The sequence below is a fragment of the Sminthopsis crassicaudata genome, chromosome 4 (genome assembly GCF_048593235.1).
Source record: "Sminthopsis crassicaudata isolate SCR6 chromosome 4, ASM4859323v1, whole genome shotgun sequence".
Taxonomy (NCBI): Eukaryota; Metazoa; Chordata; class Mammalia; order Dasyuromorphia; family Dasyuridae; genus Sminthopsis; species Sminthopsis crassicaudata.
Window position 1 is genome coordinate 9181141 of NC_133620.1, and position 18358 is coordinate 9199498.

General features: G+C 38.9%; 1 protein-coding gene and 1 long non-coding RNA gene across 2 annotated transcripts in view; one reads left to right on the forward strand and one right to left on the reverse strand.

Annotated features, from left to right (window-relative positions):
* Positions 1–505, reverse strand: part of IL12RB2 (interleukin 12 receptor subunit beta 2) — a 68769-nt gene extending 68264 nt beyond the window's left edge. Inside the window, exon 1 of the mRNA XM_074265683.1 lies at positions 307–505. The gene's annotated coding sequence lies outside the window, so the exon portion shown is untranslated. The remainder of the gene's footprint in view (positions 1–306) is intronic.
* A 1784-nt stretch (positions 506–2289) lies between these two features.
* On the forward strand, positions 2290–8190 carry LOC141540492 (uncharacterized). The gene is made up of 3 exons (XR_012481548.1): positions 2290–2581; positions 4722–4858; positions 7296–8190. It is a non-coding gene; the product is annotated as an uncharacterized LOC141540492 (long non-coding RNA).
* The last annotated feature ends 10168 nt before the right edge of the window (positions 8191–18358 follow it).

The window sequence follows — 18358 nt, forward strand, 5'->3', positions numbered from 1 at the left end:
CTTGAGTTTATGAAGTGGCTGGCCTGACTGACCTGCAAGATCCCCTTCCAACCCTAGCTGCCAGTTTTCTGATCTTGAGAAGTAAATCATTCGTCAGAGACTCACATTATTATTGCATGGGAATCTTTGAAATGCTCTCAAAGCAAGAAAGAGCACAGTACAGAAAAGTACAAACTGGGCTGCCCACGAGCCCTGGGCCGAGGATCTTTTCTCTTAGACAGGGACTACTCTAGGATTCGCCTTCGAGTCGGAAGGACCCCGGGGATCCCGCCTCAAACCCCGAGAGCCCCTGGCCACGTCGCTTACCCCTCCCAGCTTCAGTTTCTCATGGGTAGAGGATACAACGGTATCCTTTATTCCGAAGGAGCCGCGGTTTGATCCGGCTGGGAGGGAATCAACCCCAGGAGAAGATGGAGCCGGGTTCCGAAAGAAGAGGAGCCGCCCCCACTTTCCCTTCTCATGGGGACCCGATTGTCAAAAATCAAAATAATAATAAAAAAAAAAAAAAGTTTTGAAAGTTCGGAGAGCAGCCCCAGGCTGTGGGGACCAGGCCCGCGCGGCGTGGGCGCCTTCTGGGCGCCCTTCACGCCTCTCTCGCTGGCTCCTACACCCTCCCGCTTCCTTCCTTCCCTCCCACCCCCGCCAGTGCCCAGGCTGGGGGGGGGGCGATCACAGCGCGGCCCCAGCTGCACTCTAGCCTCTGGCCGAAGTCACCCCCCCCCCCAAGGACACCAGCAGCAGTGGGGCAGGGGAGGAAACCTGCTAGAAAAAGCAAACCCCACGTCCCCGACCTTCCCCTCTCCGCCCCCCACCATAGGAGAAGGGCCCCCCGTCAGGAAACACGAACGCCCCCAATTCCCCTCGACGCTCTTCCTTCCCTCCACCTCCCAATAGCTTTTTTTTTTAAGCCTCCACCTTCCTTCCCTTCTTCGTCCCGAACACCCACTATACAAAGTCCCGCCAGTCCGGCCCGAAGGCAGGGGGGGCTCGGAGGGGCGCGCGGGAGGCGCCCCCCGCCCCATCCCGGGCGGCCGGGGAGCCCGCACTTACCCGGGAGTGCGCGCCGGCCAGCCCTCGCCCTCTCCTCCGCGCTGCCCCGCTCCTCTCGCAGCCGGCCTCCGCTCCGTCCGCCCGGGGCCGCAGAGCGCGAATGTGGGGCAGCGCTAGGGCCGGGCCAGCCCAGGCCCCCAGAGCCGGCCGTCCCCGCTCCGCGGCCGGCTCCGCCGGAGTTCCCCGGCTCGGCTAAGCGCTCGGCGGGTGACTGCCCGGTGGGTGGAGGTGTGAATGGGGCGCGCTAGCGCGCGAGCGGGTGGGGCCGCCCAGCCGGCCGCTCCCCGGGGCTTCCCTCCCGCGCTCTAAGCCTCCGGGACTCCTGGGCCAGGCCCCCCGAGCCCAGCAGAGCGGCGGCGCTCCGGTCCAGCCTCCGAAGCTCTGGATTGGGGAGCCCCCGGGGGCGCCTCGCGGCAGGCTGGAACGCTCTGCCTCCCTCGGAGAGCCCCCCTCTTGGGGCTCAGCTCAAGCAGCAGCCTTGCCAGGTCCCCCAGGTCTCGCCCCCTCTCCTTCACTAAGGGGCTCGTTCCCGTCGGTTCCCCCCAGTCTCCCCTAGTCCCCCAGTCACACGCGGCATCTCCTCGGAGCCTCAAAGCGGTCGCCCAGAGAGCTCGCATGTACGTTTCTCAGGCTGGGGGGGGGGGGTCCACTCAATAAGGTGAGAACAAGCCCCCACAGCTTCCAAATAACCCTCCCCCTAAGACTGGTGCTTTTCACATTCTGAAACGAAAGCGGGTCCAAATCCCACCCTGAGCCTCAGTTCCCTCATCTGTAAAATGTGGGGGCTGGGCTAGATGGCTTCTGGGGTGCCCACGAGCCCTTAGACGGGGACTACTGTAGGATTCGCCTTTGAGGCCGAAGGACCCGGGGGGATCCCGCCTCAAACCCCGAGAGCCCCTGGCCACGTCCCTTACCCCCTCCCAGCTTCAGTTTCTCATGTGTTAAACATAATAGAGAACATAATTGGCACCTGTGTCATAACGCTGCTATGAAACTCAGAGGAGAAGGGAAAGCATTGTAATGTCAGCTCTTATCACTGATGATTATAACTAGGTATGCAGAAACTGCAGTCAGAGCTGAAGTGATGTTCCCATCAGCCTCTGCGGATTATTTCCCCTTCCCCCCCTTGCTTGTCCACAGTAGTCTGCGTGGCGTCTCCCTGACAGAAGGAGCCGGCTGGGAACCGAGTTCACCTTCCTTTCTGTGTATTTCCATCTCCTAGTGTCTGGTACACGACGCATGTTTGTTGATTGACTTACTGACTACTAACTGGGTTGATCTGTTGATTCAGTATGATAATATAGTCTCTTCAAGCCCTTTGTAAATTGGGGGCCGCTGCCTCCAGCTGATTATAATCAATGCTGATTACAAACTCAGGTCTGCTGGGTAGAATCCTTGGCTTGAAGACTAGGCATATAAAAAAAGCCGTGTTACCTTGTCTACTTCTCTTACTCTCACTTTGCCCCTCTGTAAAATGGGAACAATAATCGCACCTCCTTCCCAGGACTGAGTGAAGAGCCAATGAGATCAGGTAAATAAAGCTTTTATTGAACCTTGAGTGTCTTTGTAAATTAACGTCATCCCACTAGCTCCAATTTGGTTTTCCTTTTCCTCACGTTTCCGAATGCCCTAAAGTTAGAATGTTTAATCTGTGTGATCTGGTGAGAAGAGTTCATTCCAACATCTGAAGGGAAAGTCTTACTGGCCCCGTCTTCACTAATTCAGAAGGGAAGTTGGAGAGGTGTACTTCTGTTCTTGGGGGGGAAAAAAAAAGTTTGTTAAGCGAATTTAGAGTGTGAGATTGTGAGTGTGATAAGAGAAGCTAGAAGTCCTCTAGCTGACAAGTCCTTCTCTCACCACAACCTGTGAGCTAGATAGGCAGTGGCAGTGTCAATGCCCCGGTTTGACACACGAGGTAACAGAGGTTCTGAGTAGATGAGACTTAAGTCTTGGAGGCTGGAGCTCAGGCGTCCTGGCTCCAGACTTAACTCCTTCTGTTACACTCAGGTATGTGCGGGAGCCCCCTGGAACCTGTGTGAGAGCGCAAAGTTAAATTTTCACTCGGGGCATTTGGCTCTCAGAAAACATCAGAAGCGACATTCAGAGCTTCATTCATTGTGTTGATTGTCTTGACTTAAAAATATGACAAAGAAAGATATAATATCATGTGTTTATGTACATATTCTCTCCACTTTCCCTCTTTTCCCTGTAAAACTGGCTTAAACATTTACCAGAACATTCCTGGTTACATCACTGAATTGGTGAAAATAATTTAGAACACATTGCCATTTTTATGGTGTTGCCATGAATAATGATCTCTTCACTTAGGCCTATTTATTTTCATTTTTTCTAATTTGTTATTCAAAGAGTTCCACTATTTGTCTTGGTAAGTGGACTCCTAAATATTTTATACATTTGCTAGTTAATTTAAATGGAATCTATATTACTATCTGTTCCTGCTTGGTTTTGTTGGCAATATATAGAGATGTTGGTAAGTTGTGTGTCTTTTAAATTCTAGAACTTTGTTGAAGTTATTAACTGTTTCACTTACTTTTTAGCTGACTCTCTAGTGTTCTTTGTAGGGTATCTCTCTTGCTGCAAAAAGAGATATTTGTTTCCTCCTTCCCTCTCTATTTATTGGATTTCATTTTTTTTTTTTGTTCTTATTGCCAAAGTTAGTATTTCTAGCACTATGTCAAATAACAGTAGTGATGATGGACATACTTTTAATCTTTAATCTTACTAGAAAAGCATTTTGTTTGCCTCCATTGTGCAATACAAGCTCTTGGTTTTAGATAAATACTACTTACTATATTAAGGAAATATCTATTCCTATGATTTTCATTTTCTTTAAAAACAGAAATGGGTGTTGCATTCTGAATTTTTTTTATTAATGTGATTATGTGGTTTTTATTGTTTATAGACTTATGTTTATAATTTCCTAATATTGGACTGACCTTGTATTCCTGGAATAAATCCTACCTGGCCCTAGCATAAAATCTTTTAAGTAGGTTGGCTTAAAAAAGATTTTAATTTTAACACACTTTCCAAAGTTAGTAGTGATCTTGTTTGCCAAATTCAAAAACCTTTTCTCATCCTCATATTCATTTGAAATATGATCTATAGTTTTCCTTTTCTTTAACTATCAACATCATATTTATATTATAGAAAGAATTTGGATCCCTTCTTTTATTCTCCCCCAAATAGTGTAACAATGGAAGGTAAATATTCTTTGAATGTTTAATAGAATTCATTTATAAGTCTATGTAGTCCTGAGTTTGGGGGATGGTTGGATTATTTAAAGATTGTACAATTTATTTTTTCTGATATTGAGTTATTTACTTCTTCACTTCTTCTTTTGTTCATCTGGGTATTTATATTATTTACATATTTGTCCATTTAATTTAAACTGTTGGGACAGTTGGATGGCATGGTTGATTAGGCCCTGGAGTCAAGAGGAAGTTAAATTCACCCTCAAATATTTGACAGTAGCTGCATATCCATTACTAAGCAAATCATTTAATCCCCATTGCCTGGCCAGCTTTTCTTTTCTTTGTTTTACTTTTTCTTTTCAAAATTCACACCTACATAGTTTTCAATATTCATCCTTGCAAAACCTTGTGTTCCAAATGTTTTTCTCCCTCCTTTCCCCCCACTCTTCCCCTATACAGCAAGCAATCCAATATATATAGAAGATGTGCGATTCTTCTATACATATTTCCATATGTATCATGCTGCACAAGAAAAATCAGATCAAAAAGGGAAAAAAATGAGAAAGAAAACAAAAAGCAAGCAAACAACAAAAGAGGTAAGAACACTATGTTTTGATCCACACTCAGTCCCCATAGTTCTCTCTCTGGCTGTAGATGACTCTCTCCATCACAAATCCACTGAAATTGGCCTGAATCATCTCGATGTTGAAAAGAGCCACGTCCATTCTCTTTCTCTTTTTTAATCAGACTAGCAAATTCTTTATTAATTTTTTAGAAATTTGATTTTTAGTTTGAACTTAAGAAATAAAACAAGCATTTCCACAACAAAGCAAAATAGAAAAGGAAGAAGATTGCACATACAATTGCAGATCTATTATAGACAATTTGCTTTTCTTTTAAAATATATAATAAAGTTATCACATCACTTTCTTTCTTCCCCCATCTTTATACCCTTTCCCTAGAGATGGCTGTTAGATACTAATATGTAACTATATCTATATAGAACTACACTATACATACTTCTATGTATCAGTTTTCTCTGAATAATTAATTTGGGTATTTATAATAGTGAAAAATAACTTGATTACTTATAATTGTTCTTAAAACAATATTGCAGTTACTATTACTATCTATAACACTCTTGGTTCTGCTCATTTTGCTCTTCATTATTTCATGCAAGTCTTTCCATGATTTTCTTAGACCACTGAGTACATCATTTCTTATAGCACAGTAGAATTCTATCATAATTGTATGCCACTATTTGTTTAATCATTCCCCCAATTAATGGGCCTTCCTGAAATTTCTAGTTCTTTGCCACCAAAAAGAAAGCTGCTATAAATATTTTGAACATATAGGTTCTTTTCTTTTTTCCCTAATCATTTTTAGGGAAAAAAACAGGTATTACTGGTGAAAGGGTATAGGCATTTTTATAACTCTTTGGGCATAATTCCAATTGTTTTCCAGAATGGTTGGATCAGTTCACAAGTCTCTCAACAGTGAATTAGTGTTTGAGGTGCGTCAGGTTTTGGGTTTTTTTTTTTTTTTGTTTGTTTTTTGCTGAGGCAATTGGGGTTAAGTGACTTGCCCAGGGTCACACAGAAGTGTTAAGTGTCTGAAACCACATTTGAATTCAGGTCAGTTTAAAACAAATGAAACACCTTCTTATATTTTTCAATTCAGTCCACTGATTTTTGTTTTCAATTTTGTTAGTCTCTTCCTTGATGTTTCAGAATCAATCTGTCTCTGTCTCTGTCTCTGTCTCTGTCTCTGTCTCTGTCTCTGTCTCTGTCTCTGTCTCTGTCTCTGTCTCTGTCTCTGTCTCTGTCTCTGTCTCTGTCTCTGTCTCTGTCTCTGTCTCTGTCTCTGTCTCTGTCTCTGTCTCTGTCTCTGTCTCTGTCTCTGTCTCTGTCTCTGTCTCTGTCTCTGTGTGTGTGTGTGTGTGTGTGTGTGTGTATATGTAAATTGTTTATTTTTTTCATCTTTTTAGTTACATAACCAATTCATTGATATGCTTTCTCTTATTCAAAAGATGAATCTAATTGAACCACTTTACTTACACAATGACTCCAATTTAACTTTCTGGCTTTCTTGTATAATAGTATCTTCTATGCTACACACAGTATACCTAAATTAGACTTCTTGCAGTTTCTTACACAAATTATTCCATTCACAATTTCTGGGCCTTTGCACTGGCCATCTCCCATATTTAGAATACACTCTCTCCTTTGTTCCACCCCAAAGAAGCTCTAATTACTGACTCTTCCCTGAAGCTCAGGAATTTCCCTTCCTCCTCACCAGAACATCGTCCTTACCAAAAAGCTTTACATTTATTTTGTACATATATAAATATTATATATATGTATATGTATAATATAATATGTGTGTATATCAACCAATCAGTAAGCACTTATTAGGTGCCTATTACAGTGTTCTATATACTTGGGATATAAAACTCCCTGTCCTTTCCTTCTAATAAGGAAGATACCACATACATCTAGAGAGGCTTAAATGAGATAATATTTGTGAAGTTCTTTTCACAGTCCTAAGTACATAGCAGATGTTTGGTAAATCAATCCCTTCTTTTTTTCTAAATCCCACCTCAAGTCATTTATAGTTGTATGATTTGGGCGAGTCTTTTAACCTTGTTCAGCCTCAGTTTCCTCATCTACAAAATAGGGATAATAATAGCAAATACCTTTCAAAGGTTACTGAGAGGCTCAAATGAGATGATATATAAAGGGATTTTCAAATTTGAACCTATTATACAAATGGTACAATGGCCACTGTCCGCCATCACCACCATCGCCACTAGTACTACTACTCCTACCACTACTATTATTAGGATTCCTACTTGTAAAACTTTCCTAACTCATAGTCAGTCCCTCAGTGTATATATGTTAGACAGATAATGGACTCAAGGGCCACAAACTAAACCTAAAATTGAACAGAACTAGAGAAACATAGATTGCCTGTGGGGAATGTACCAATATGTATCTTGAAACAAGGGCTCATTTTTTTTTTTTTTTTTACCAGCAATATTCTTCCTGTGAGGCTACTTGCCAGTCATGGACTTACAGTCATGGACTCTGATTAAAATATATAATTAAGATATTAAGAATTAAGATATATTATACACAAAGAGCAATAATGAAGCACAGAATGGACATGGAGCTGATTATAACATGTCCCCAACCAAGAATAACACATGAGAAGCTGTGTGAAGAATGTCAGAGAGATGTACAATTGGGAAAAAAAATGGGCTCATGTGCAGCAAGTGGGAGGAAGAGCAGGCTAACAGATAGAAAGCCCATGCTCCATTGGTATCCACACTGTGTCCTGGACCCTCTTGGATGACCACAATGGCTGCTAGGGGAGGAAAGTGTCTCCCTGCCTCAAGTCTCTCCTCAATCAAATCAGTCCAATCAGTCACTCCATTTAGTCACTAATAGGACTTTTCTAAAGCCAATTTCAATCAAGTGACTCCCTTACACAATAAACTCCAATGGTTGTTTGGCATTTGAAGCTTTTTATAAATGGCTCCCTCCTATCTTTCTACTCTTCTTACACTTTATTACTCACACATATCCAGTGATTCTATCTCTCAAGTAGGGCATTCTCTCTGGCTATCCCCCATGCCTTCAATGTTTTGCTTTTTCTCTAACTACTGATCCCCCTGACATCTCTTAAGACCCAACTGAAATTCTACCTTCCAGCATCCCCTATTAATTCCATTGCTTTTCCTCTATTAGACATTTAGCATTTATCCTACGTATAATTTGCTTTGTTTATATTTGTTTGCATGTTATTTCCCCTATCAGACCGTAAGCTCCTTGAGGGTGGGCTCTTCTGGCTTTTTTTGTATCACTAGTGCTTTAGCACAGAGCCTAGCACACAGTAGGGTCTAAATAAATATTTGTTGATTAATACTCATTAGGAATTTTTGTCTACAGTTTTCTTTCTCTCTGATTTGAGCATCAAGATCATATTTATAGTATAAAAAGAATTTGGATCCCTTTTTCCCGTTCTTCCAAAAAGTTTACATAATATTAGAATTAAATATTCTTTGAATGTTTAATAGAATTTACTTGTAATTCATGTGGATTTGAATTCAGCTCTCCTGATTAGTTCTGTCTCTGTTTTTGTTGCCCTTATACTTTCTCAGCTTCAAGTTTTCAAAAAAGAAAATAATGAAAATGGGGAGGGGGGAAGAAATTCACACAAAGAAAAGACTCAAAATGCAGATTTGCACTAAAGTAACCCTCACCATCTGATTCCTGATGGAGGACCTCATCCAAGCTCACTCCTTCACAGAAGAGGAAAACAAGTGTCCTCTCTAAAGGTACACAGCTGGTGAGTGGCAGAGCCAAATTGGATAACTGGCAACCCTGCCTACAGACCAGGAGTAGGGGAGGTAGGAGGATTCGTACTTCAAAAAGAATTCTGATATCTTAAACATCTCAAAAAATGATCTGCTCTTTGTCAAAGACCTGGCATTTCCCACAGGGTTTCCTCATTTATAAACAACATCTGGGCTGTTGGATGTCAGTTATGGAAATGTTATGCCTCTGAGTTTGAGGAACTTGACAGGGTTGTCCCATCGCATGAGTTCTAAGCATCTGGCACAGCACAAAGCAAGGCTTTTGTCTTCAGCTGAAAGTGAGGCATTGTGACATTTGTGGGACTGCTGGGATATTATTTTTGAAAGATTGTCCAGAAAGAACTCTGGCTTTTCTGCCTAATAGCCTATGTATTTCCCGGCCCTGCCTCTTCTTCTTGCCTGTTATTTTTCTTCCCTGACTCTTTTCTATGAGAATAGAGATTTATTTTTGCATTTATATCCTTAGGGTCTAGTACAATGCCTGGCCCATAGAAGATCCTTAATTATGCTCACTGACTTCTATCCTGGATAAAAAAGTTCCAGTTTCCTTGGCGATTGGTTTCTCCCACCTATGACCCTAGGGAAGGGAAACCAATCAAATTTGCTAAATGAAGACGCCTCCCTTTCCTCTAAATCTTTTGAGCTGTCATGAACCCCAACCTAAACTAGCCTTCTGACCCCAAGCTGCTTGCATGAAACATGGACTCAGGACTACCAGGAGGAGCTTGGTGCACTCATACATGGAAGAAGCCTCTTCCTAAACAACATGCTCAAAGCTCCTCTGTTGTTAGGATCCTTACAAGGGGCTTAGTCACCAGAATGAATAGAGACAATAATTATCTGATGTAGCATGGTACTTAACAGTTCTCTAGTTCAGTAATGTATTTACTGGAATTCCATGAGATTCACACCTTTCAAGGAGCTCCCACAAGCCCACTCTCAGAGGAGGAGTCTGATTCCCTCACTCTAGGAGATTCAGAGTCAAGAGTCATTCGAGATTCCACTGTGGTGCTGGCTGGAGACATTGGGACAAGATGCCATTGCCTTTTAAAACCTTAAGCCCACCTTTCCCAAATCATGCTGATGTCAATCTCATTTGCAATCATAACTAGGGTAGGGCCAATGCAGTTTTGCAACAGGGCATCAACTTTCTAAGGGCACCAATAATGATGTCCTTCTAGGTTTCCTCTTTCTGAGACCTCTTGTTTCAGGCACAAAATTTGCAAATTGTAGCTCTGACCTTAGCTGTTTATTCCCATGGGTGACATGACACTCAACAGAGCTTGAGTTTGTTTTTTGTTTTTTTCTTAAAAAGATATGACTCAACTCTTTTAAGTGTACAAACCTCAGGGGAGAGAGGAAAAGAGAAAGAGAATGAGAGACATTTAGAGGAATTGGAAAGAAAAGCAGAAGGGGAAACCATAGCTGGGTTTTTTTTTTTTTTTTAGAAGGGATTCTGTTAAAATATCATTGTGGTTATGCATCTGAGTTAGAAATTTTGCAAGTTAATTGCTTTAGACAGCTAGAGCTGGCTTTGCACTTTAGGAGAGAAATATGCAAAGAATTACTATTTTTCCAATGCCATAGGAGAGTTTGGGGCAATTATTGCTCTTGCTTTCAAAGAGAAATAGCTAAATAATTGGGGAAATCTTCATTGCTCAAGGGTAGTCCAAGCAAATGCAAAAATATGGCCATATTATCTAAATTGATTTTTGCCATGTCAATGAAATTATCAAATATTTTATATAGCTAAGAAAAAATGGGAAAGAAGAGGATCTAAAAGTCCTAGAACTCAAACTACATTACAAAATAATACTTATCAAAGCAATTTGGTACTGGTTAAGAAATAGAGGTTGATCAATAGATTAACTACATAATATATAGAAATAAAGAAATACAGTAGCTTCATATTTAATAAATCCAAAGATCTTGGCTACTGGGGCATGATTTTATGATTCAACAAAATCTATTGGGAAAAGTGGAAAGCAATTTGGCAGAAACTAGGTTTAGGCTAATATGCCACTCTCTATATTAAGATAAACTCCAACTTAGAATGCAACTTAAACATTAAGGGCTAAATAGATTAAAAGAGCAGGGAAGAAATTAACTCAGATCTATGGATGGAGGAAGAGGATCACAGAAGAGGAACAACTTTGATTATAAAAAATTAAAAAGTTTTTCATAAATAAAATCAAGGCAGCTAAAATTAGAAAAGAAACTGGTAAGTGAAAGGGGGGAAAGAAATCATTGCATTTCTAAAATATCAATGAAACTGATTCAAATTTCTAAAACTAAGACCCTTCCCTAATTGATAAATAGTCAAAGGCACTTTTCAGAGAAATAAATCCAAGCTATCATTAATTCATATTTAAAAAATTCTAAATCATTAATAATACAAATTAAAACAACTGTGAAGTACCATCTCTTTCCCAAAACATTAAGTAAGATGATTAAAAAAAATGAATGAGAAATACTAGATGGGATTTGGGAAAATAGATACATTTAATGCATTGTTTGTTGGAGCTGTGAACTGGTCCAGCCATTCTGAAAAGCAAACGGGAACTTGTATATGCCTTTTGACCCAATAACATCACTACTAAGTCTGTGCCCCAAAGAAACTAAAGAAAGAGGAAAAGAACCCTTAGGTACAAAAATGTTTATAGCAGCTCTTTTTTTTGTGGTGGCAAAGAATTGTAAACTGAGGGAATACTCATCACTTGGAGAATTGATAAACTAGTTATAGTATATGAATGTGACAGAATACTACTGTCTCATAAGCAGTGATGAATGGAATGGTTCCAGGAAAGTTTTATTTTGTTCTTGTATCCTTATCACCTAATATATTGCACAGTAAGTCCCTAATGAATGAATGAAGATGCACTTATTATGTACCAAACACTTGGGGTATTAATACAAGAGAGAAGGTAATTTCTGTTCTTAAAAGAGCTTATATATAAATATATATTATATTATATTATATATAAATTATATTATATATAAATATATAAAAATATATATAAATGCTAATGAAATACCAAGCACCATGTAAAACACTAAAGATGCAGTAGATCCTCTTTCTTCTTACTTTTTTCATTAATTCTATTTATTACAATTTTTCCTAATGCTATAAAATAACCCTTTGCTAGTTTAATTGCAATGCTAGTGAATTAATAGATTAATTTGGGTAGTACCATTCTTATTATCTTATTTCTTCAATTATTGAGCTTTAACCTTCACTGGGTTGAAGGCTTCCAGAGAGAGAATCCACTACTTCCCAAAGTAGCTCATTCCATTTGGGTATAGACCAATTGTGAGGAAGTTTTCTCATTTCTACACCAATTCTAATTATTTATTCCTCATTCTGGAGCAGGGCTTCTTAAGCTTTTTCCACTTACAATCCCTTTTTTTCCTGAGAAATTTTTACTTAACTTAATATAAAATAGGTATATAAAACAAACATCTATTGATAATAAATCATAAAGACATTTATTTTTAAACAATTCTTTGTAATACATATAATTTTTTACTATTTATTAAACATGAAATCAAATTTGCATACAAATGAGATGGGTATGATTGTTTATTTTTACATAAATAATTAAATCTTGCCAAAATGTTTGATATGTTTTATTGTTACCAAATGTTTTGTGACCCTCACCTTCAATCACGGGGCTCCATATAAGGTTGTGACCCACAGTTTAAGGCGCTTTGCTCTAGAATGCTATTGTTGGTGGTTTCAGTTGTGTCCAACTCTTTGTGACCATGTTTTGGGTTGGGGTTTTTTTGGGGTTTTTTTGGCAGAGATATTGCAGTGATTTTCCATTCCCTTCTCCAGCTCGTCTGACGCATTAGAACTAAGGCAAACAGAGTGAAGTGACTTGTCTAGGATCCCAGAGCTAGTAAGTGTCTGAGGCTGGATTTGAACTAAGACCAGTCTTCCTGACTCTAAATCCAGTGCGCCCTCTAGTTGCCTTAGTATGTCATTAAAATAAATCAAATCCACATCCTATTTCCCATCCTTTTGACGTTGTCCAGCTTCATTTCTAAAATGTGGCACCCAGAACTCGGTGTAGTGCTCTAAAGATGGGCTGACCATGTATTATGTTTGTCTCCCTGGTCCTGGGGGCTGTGCTTCTTTTCAGTGCAGCTAAAGATGGTCTGGGCTTGTTGGCCATGCTGTTACATCAACCCATGACTCACTGTGAGCTTGCCGAAATTTTCAGACTTTTTTTCCAGCCACACCTGCCTTATCTTGTACTTGGGTGTACTCTTTTAAAAAAATTGTATAAGTTATAATTTTTTAAAAAATGTATAAATTATTACATGTAAGAATTTATCATGATGTTTGTGTGTGTGTGTGTATATGTGTACATACCCATTTGCACATGCAGTAAATAAAACACTCTCAATGTGTCAGTAAATCAGGCATAGGCAGGTTTATGCCCATTCAGAAAGGGAAGGCTAATCATCGGAGAATTATAGCATAATTACAAAATGATTAGGATTCAGTGAAAGATCACTAGGAGAATAATCAATTGGAGACTAATATTCCAACCATATTGCAGTGTGGCTAATTACCCGCTTTACACTTCTCCTCCACCCAGTACAAGCCCGTTCTTCGATCTAGCGACCTTACTTTCTCCAATGCTACCTTCCCTTGGTATCAGACCAACTGTTGCAACTACAGCCACTTTGGTGGATGAGCTAGATGTGCTTGTTTATTTTTACATAAAAAATTAAATCTTGGTAGAAGATTTGATGCTGTAGGACATAGAGCATCTTCGATGTTTTTCAGTTGATTGCTATCTTGATTTTGTAATTGTCAGTTCCGAGAACACCGCTTCACATAAGTATGTAGTACATGGGTTTATATCCCAAAGAGATCTTAAAGAAGGGAAAGAGACCTGTATGTGCCAAAATGTTTGTGGCAGCCCTTTTTGTGGTGGCCAGAAACTGGAAACTGAGGGGATGTCCGTCAATTGGAGAATGGCTGAATAAATTGTGGTACATGAATGTTATGGAATATTATTGTTCTGTAAGAAATAACCAGCAGGATGATTTCAGAAAGGCCTGGAGAGACTGACAGGAACTGACGCTGAGTGAAATGAGCAGGATCAGGAGATCATTATATACTTCAACAACAATACTGTATGATGATCAATTCTGATGGACGTGGCCCTCTCCAACAATGAGATGAACCAAATCAGTTCCAATAGAGCAGTGATGAACAGAACCAGCTACACCCCGCAAAGAACTCTGGGAGATGACTGTGAACCACTACATAGAATTCCCAATCCCTCTATTTTTGTCTGCCTGCATTTTGCATTTCCTTCACAGACTAATTGTACTCTATTTCAAGTCCGATTCTTTTTGTACAGCAAAACAACTGTTTGGACATGTATACATATATTATATTTAATTTATACGCTAACATATTTAACATGTATTGGTCAATCTGCCATCTGGTGGGGGGAGAAGGAGGGGAAAAAGTAGAACAAAAGTTTTGGCAATTGTCAATGTGTAAAATTACCCATGCATATATCTGGCAAATAAAAACTATTAAAATTTAAAAAAATAAGTATGTAGTACAAAATGGCAGAAGTGTATTTAGGGCCATTTAAGAAGTTGTTGTAAATTCTGTCCTAATCCCAAGCCAAAATTCATTTAATAACTATTATATGTTATAAAGTATTCTTTTCTTCTGCTCTTACAGAAACATAATAGCTTAATTAAGGAAATAAAAGGCTTTTAATATTTTCCTACCCTCATTCCTCAGCAGGTAAGCATAAAATTAGTGTATTTTTAGATTGTATTGTGTTAGGATATTTGATTTTTTACAATTGCTGTGTTAAACATTTAGTGCCTGAGATTTTTTTAGTTCCATTGAGTATGGTTTATGAACCAACTTAGTTTTTCAGAATCAAAATTTGAAGAGAAGTATTTTTGAAACTGTCTCTAGGCATTTCAGGGGATTAATTATAATTTTGAAAATTAGATCTTTGGGATGGTTATTTTTAATTTTAAAATTATCTGCAGCTACAAATATTTCTAAAGAATCATTTTCAACTATTCTTCCATATGTTAACTTTTTTAGTAAAACTTTCAATTTTATATTTTAACATAAATGTTACATTTTCCTCCTTGAAACATGTTTAAATCATTGAGTTTTTTTTAAATACCCAACTAATAACAGTTTTGAAAGTCACAAAGTCATTGTGGAAAAAAATTAACAAAATCAGTTTTCTGCTCGGTCAAAAATCTAGGAACTTCATCTTTCAATTTCAATATCTGTTTAAACTTTGCCCTCTCGAGAGCCACCCTGCCTCTGCATGTAACAATAAGCTTTTATAATCGGAGTCCATGTCTTTGCAAAGATTTGAAAACAAATGACTGTTAAGGGCACGGCTTTTAATGAAGTTAAAGATTTTGATAGCATCAAGAAGCACAACATCTAACTAGTGATTTTTCTTGGCCACGAGTGCCTTCTGATGAATCATGAAGTGAATAAAAGTAATTGTTACCAGCTTTAATTTATGCTCAAATCCAAGATTCTAGTCTCTTGTTCTGTCTGTACAGATTCCAAAACAATTTTTCCATTGTAAGACTTCATTTATGGAAAATTCATTGATTTTTAAGATATGTATCTTCCCCTCTTGTTTGTCCTACCAAAGAGTAACAAAACAGTAATTCCTCGTGTATACTTCCGTCATAAACATATCTTACATAAAATGGCAACTGTGCCATGTTAAAATATCAGTTGTTTCATCTAACTGAATTGCAAACTTTGGATTGCCCTTAAGTCTAAAGGTTGTGGAGTTACTCATTGCTAATTTCAGAAAATTTTTAAAAAATAGTATCATTTAATAAAACAATTTTACAAGTTTCATGAATATACTTTCCCCCCTAAACTCTTGACATTTAAATAGCAGCAGGTAACTGGAGATCTTCTATCATGTAGGATTTTTTTTCATTTAAGAAGTTTCAAAAGATGCAAGTAAATGTAAAATAATAAACTATGTTTACAGCAAGGGAGGCAGTGTAGTACAATGGAAGTTGGAAACCCTAGGTTCAAATCCCCACTTAGATGTTTAGCTATGTGACTTTGGACAGCCTTGGACCTCAGTCTCCACATCTATAAAATGGAAGGTTTGAATTTAATGACCTACTGAATCTGTGGTGTTTGGAAGAGAATGCAGATATTTATCTAATCTCTAATGCTTTTATTTTGTTTAGATTTCATCACTTTTTATTAGGGTTAATGACAGTTAATCTAGCAGAAACTTTCTAAAGTAACTTCTGAATTTGCCTCATCCAGTTATGAGAACTTGATGAATGTGAAAACAAAGGAACAATATTTTAATTGAATTGGAAGTTATTTTTGTATTAATTTTTGAAATAAAACACTTTAAAAGGTCTAAATTCCCAAGGTTAGAGCCAGCCTGATGTTTCCTCTGAAGGGTAAGGGGAGGAGAAACCAATTTGTGAAGCCCACAAGCAGGAGGGGCTCACCCCATCTCAAAGCTTTGTTCCATGTGGTCAGTCCTTCTGATGTTATAAACCACATCCCCCATCACACCTTTCTCACCCAGATCTCCCAGTGAGCCTGGGCAGAGTTTGGTGACGTCCAAACACGTTTAATAAAGTTCTGACACATCATGACTCATTGTAAGGCGGGTAGCCCCCAAGAGCCCCAGGTTGCCAGTGACTTACCAATAGACCAGGTCTCAGGAAGGCCTGAGTAAGTGGCAGGTCTTCCCACTCTAAACCTTGATGCTCTTTCCCTGATACCTATCTACCCCAGGCTCTAGACTATGGCTTCTGAAGGAGCCTGGAGTTATAGCAAAGGGTCTGTGGATCCAAATGCACATCAAGCTTTGTCATTTTTTTTTCTTTATTTGCTCTAAGTATTCAGCTGGAGTCAGTAAATAAGCAAAATGAATTTCTGTAGACAGTCTTGAACATATTCTGTATTGCCTTGAAGATATATTTTTACATATTTAGATATAAAATATAAATATAAATAACATTTTAAAGTATATGTAGATTTAAGTTAAGATGATAAAAACAGCAATTCACTTAAAACATTACTAAGTTAAATACTTTTTATTCATCTATTCATACATTTATTAAACACTATCTGCTAAATACCCTGTCAAGCCTCTGGGAAATAAATACAAAACTAAAACAGTTCCTATTCTCAAGTAGTTTATATTCTAATAGGGGTAGACAGCATGTATATGTGGCTAGGGAAGGCTGATCTGCTCTGAGGAACCTCCAAAGATGGGATGGAACAATAGGGCTATCCAGGGACATTAATAGTTATGTTAATTGGTTTACAATTCTTCAAGCTGCAGTGTGTTGGGATTTGGGGTAAGAAGGGTGCTGTCTAAACTCACAGAATGATGAAGAATGACTGGGGGGAAGATGGGAACTCCAGTTCCTGAACATTGAGTGTCTCTTCCTAAACACAATATCTGACTGTCTGCTTTAAATGGTAGAGTGGGAGAAGAATGGGAAACAAGAATCTTTTGTCGCTGTGCACTTTTTCAACCGATAAATGCTTTGAGTTCAGCTGGTGTGTGTGTGTGTGTGTGTGTGTGTGTGTGTGTGTGTGTAAGGGTGCTTATTATATCTAGCTCTAGAACATTGTATAGGAATTTACAATATTCTATGTAAATCGAATGCACCAAGCATTGTACCTACTATATGGTGTGGAGCATTCTGCTAAACTCTTTACAAATATGATTTCATTTTATTTTCTTGTTGGGGAATTAGATTTTCATGAATGCAATAAAATGGAAGGAGTATGAGAAATTGAAAGACAAGTAGACAAATAGATAAAATGAATGGATACAATGAATGGAAGGATAGATGGATAGATAAATAAGATTGAAGGTAAAATAGATGGATGGATAGAGAGAAAGAATAGAATATTGATAGGATGGATAGATAAATAGCATAGATAGATGGATAGATAGAAAGAAAAGATGATGAATGGATGGGTAGCTAGTGAGATAGATGAATAGATCTAGCATTTAGGGTTTTGTGCCAGACACTAAACTTTGTGCTAAGCACTTCACAAATATTATCTCATTCAGTCCTCTGGTTGGAAAATCAAGTTTACGAATGCAAGAAAAAGGAAAGAATATGAGAGGAAAATTTATCGATTAATGGGTAGGCAGAATGATAGAAAGATAATTCAATGGATGAAAGGAGAGATGGATGGCTGAATTTAGCATTTGTTGAGCCCTTGTTCTGTGCCATGTGCAGTGCTAATGTTGTCAATACAAATATAGCCAAGTAAGACAGTCTCTGCCATCAAGAAACATATAGTTTAATAAGAGAAGAAAATACATAAAAGGGAGTTTGAAAGAGGCATGCGTGATAAGAGGGCCAAACAGCATGGTTGAGATGACTGGGAAGCGCAGGGCATCCTGATTCCCAGAAGGACAAAGTGACAGCTTCCCTCTTAGAGCTAAGACTCTCAGGAGTTGAATCCAAGGCTTTGGAATAGGCAAAGTGAGAATGATGCTGATAATATAGGCAGCAAAGTAAGGAAATGATTAGCAAGTCTAGGAGGATGAGAGTTTGTTAATGATGAGGACAAAGAGGGCCTATGGTATCAAGCAGGGTAGACCCGAGACGAGCTATCACAGAAAAGGGGTTTCCCCTCAATTGATGGAAATTTTGTATCATTGGGATTAGTTCCTTAGTCAGG